The sequence below is a fragment of the Ictalurus punctatus genome, chromosome 1, assembly GCF_001660625.3.
Source record: "Ictalurus punctatus breed USDA103 chromosome 1, Coco_2.0, whole genome shotgun sequence".
In the NCBI taxonomy this organism is placed as follows: Eukaryota; Metazoa; Chordata; class Actinopteri; order Siluriformes; family Ictaluridae; genus Ictalurus; species Ictalurus punctatus.
This window is the reverse complement of record NC_030416.2, coordinates 17,736,568-17,740,156: the sequence shown is the minus strand read 5'-3', so window position 1 is coordinate 17,740,156 and position 3,589 is coordinate 17,736,568. Positions and strand designations below refer to the sequence as shown.

Here is a 3,589-nt window from a genome sequence, read left to right as displayed (position 1 = left end):
CACACATGCAAACAACAACCCAGCTATGTTTACACAAAGCCTCTCTACATGGCTCACGCTGAGTGCTGACAGTCGAGCAGGCTTTTCTCCTGTGGAGCAGATCCAAGTGCTGACGGAGTGCTTGCAAGATACACACACACAGACACAGACACACACATCCATCCCCTCTGAGACTGGTGTTAATTGGATAATGAGGCTGTTCTGTGGGCAGAGCAGGGCACAGTGGGAGCCAGAGTCTGCCTGATGTTTTAGGATTATGATTTCACATTGCTCCTCATTGCTCAGCCTCCATGGGTCATAGACATGACTTGCAGCAGAGGTCAAGATCTCTGGGCCAATTTATGGGCTCAAAACTCAAATAGTATGGAACTGTCCTGTCAGGTTTAAGCTCACTGGTCATAAATATCTGGTGGCGGGCAATAATTTTGCTTTGTCGGTATTGACAGACGGATGGCAGGATGAGATTGGCCCTCGACGAGTCTCTGGACGACAGCCAGCCAGCCACAATTGATAGGTGACAGCAACACAGAGAGCTTTCCAGGGGAGAAAGATATATCTCATGTGTCCACTGAGATCTGGAGCTTAATATAGCCAGACTTTTTATATGCACTGCCACACGTCATGCTTTCTGGGCATTTTTTATTTTATTTTTTTCCCTGACGCAAATAAGTTGCTCTAAACAACTTTTAATCAGCTTTTTGTTCAGCGTGCGTAGGGTGCATTAGAGGCACTTGTGTTCAGTGTCCATTGAAACACTAAAACCCACTGGGGTGGCAGCTTTTCCAAACAAGCTCTCCCATTTTAATAACTAGCAAATAATTTGCATGAGAGAGAATGCAATTTGCATACCTAGCTGTAGTATGCATTGAATGCTTGCACATATATATATATATATATATATATATATATATATATATATATATATATATATATATATATATATATATGCATACAGGCTCAAATGTGCTCAAATGTATGCATACTTAGAGTCATGGAGTGTTATTTAAAAAAATTTTTTTTCGAGATTGTAGGAAAGGAGCACACGAATACATTTCTGTCTATACTACTCCACCCCTTAACTCATGTATTTGCAACAGTACCTCACCTAAATATAGATACAGAACAATACGTTCTCTACTTGCGACAAGTTCCGCAATCAGAAACCAATAAAGAGAGTAAGCAACAATGTCATTTATAGTGTAAACAGTTTGCATTACTGTATATATAATATGCTAGATTATGTAGATACATATGACAGTATGCATGGGATATACACTGCCACAAGTTATTGTACACCTGCCATTGTTTTATTACAGTTTAATCACTATTATTGCCACAGACCAAACGAAATAATACAGAATAACAATTAAATAAAGAAACTTAAATCATTGTGTGACTTATTAGCTACTCAGGACTCAGACAGTGCTAGTATTACTGTAACTGTAAAATATGAATATGGGGTGTGCTACAAGTGCCTAAGTAGATCAATAAAGATTCTGGCCTTTTGTTAGTTTAAATGTAGATCGTTCCAATAAAATACATTTCTAACATTATTCAATTAATGAAACATTTAGTACTAAAAACTGACATATTTATTCCTGAAAAGGTTTCACATTTTATAGCGTTTAAATTGAAGAAAAAAAATAAAGGCAAAATATAGGCTGTTCAAAAATTGTCGGTGTACAAATAGAAAATGAAAAATTCTATAAGGAATAAGAAAGTTAGTAATTGTGTATAATGCTGCAGGAGCACAGTGCCATATGTTCTTAATCGTTCACAGTCAGATCAACATTACTCATTATTTCTACTCATCTACATATTTTGAATATTAGGGAAACTGGTGATTAGGATGTAAATGCTGCCTGCTTTTTGAAGGGGCAACATTTATGATCCTGTAGCAGGAGTTCAGTCGGCAGATTCAGTACCTGTGTGGAGTTTAGTCTCTGTATCCGTCCTAATAGAGTGCCATATGCTCGTCCCATATGTTGTCTTTGTTCAAACTTTTTATTTTAATGTTATGACTTTTCTTTCTGTGTTTGTACTTTAAAGATGTTAGCGTAAATGTGCAGGTTTTTTTTTTTTTACCTGTGTATCTAGACATGTAGTAGTAGTAATAATAATAATAATACTAATTATTATTATTATTATTATAATAAGTGGTTAGGCACTTATCCAAAATAATGGCTAAACGGTTAGCACATGTTCCTCACACCTCCAGGGTTGGGGGTTCGATACGCTCTGCCCTGTGTGTGTGTGTAGAGTTTGCATGTTCTCCCCGTGCTTCTGGGGTTTCCTCCGGGTACTCCAGCTTCCTTCCTCAGTCAAAAGACACGCGATGTAGGCTGATTGACATTTCCATATTGTCCGTAGTGTGTGAGTGTGTGTGCGATTGTGCCTCATGCCCCAAGTCCCCTGGGATAGGCTCTAAGCTCTCCACGACCCTGTGTAGGATAAACGGTACAGGAAAATGGATGAATTGATAATATAATTTTAGAGTAATAGAAAAAGAAAGAAAATACTATTTTTGTTTAAATAAGTAAAAACTGCCTCCATAATTTCTTTCATTTATTCTGGGCTAGTGCTTGTTGCTTGTCAAACTCATTGTTCAGTATAGACAGAAAGTAAGTACGTCTAAAAATTTTTTATCTATGTCACTGTGATAAATTCATTTTAATCTGTCATGTTTGGGCTAATATCATGCTGTCTCTGCATCTTGACAGTTTACTGACTCTGCATTGAGCAAAACTCACATTCTGGTATCAACAGTTCTGATCTGGAGTATGTGTGAATGATCTTGCTTGGCCTTTAGAGGGCCAGAGGTCACTTTGTGCAGCACCAGTGGTGTGTTGGTGCACAGTATTGTCTGGCAGCCAGGGGTCTCTAGTGCTCTGCCTGATAATCCAGGTGCAGCAGGATGGACTCTGTATTATCAGAGCAGCACTACAGCACAGAGCTTGCTACAGCAGCACATATACTAAAATTGGAACAATACAGAGAAGATGAGCATGGCCCTGTGCAAAATCGTTTAGCCTAGAGCCTAGATCACATCACATACCTTTTGTGTTTTATATATTCACCGCTGATCACATGTTTTGGAGCAACCAATATTTCGATTTTTAATGCAATAAATCTGAAATAATACACTGAATTCAAAAAAAGTTTATGATGAAATGTTTTAGCGAATTAAAAAATGCTAGAAATGCTAGACATGCTAGACAATGTTAACGGAACAGGAAAAGGCCAAAATCTTTATCACTCTAATGAGACACTTGTAGCACACCGCGTATTCATATTTTTGCAGTTAATACTAGCGCCGTGTATGAGTCGTTTATCTATAGACTTAGCAAATTTACCCTCCAAATGTGCCTGCCTTTAATAAAGCACTCATTTAGAGTCCCATTAGGAGCTAAGAGTGACCAGTTAATAATTCACACAGAGATTTAGGTTTGTCTTATTTAATTGCTATTCTGTATTATTTTGTTTGGTCTGTGGCAATAATAGTGATTAAACTGTAATAAAACATAAGAAGCTCCAGGTGTTCAATAACGTTTGCCTGGCTGTATATTTTTCATTATTATACACGCTATGA

General features: G+C 37.6%; 1 non-coding gene across 1 annotated transcript; it reads left to right on the top strand.

Moving 5' to 3' along the window:
* Positions 1–2,954: 2,954 nt before the first annotated feature.
* LOC124628771 (U6 spliceosomal RNA) lies at positions 2,955–3,059 on the top strand. Its single transcript, XR_006983447.1, has one exon. It is a non-coding gene; the product is annotated as a U6 spliceosomal RNA (small nuclear RNA).
* The last annotated feature ends 530 nt before the right edge of the window (positions 3,060–3,589 follow it).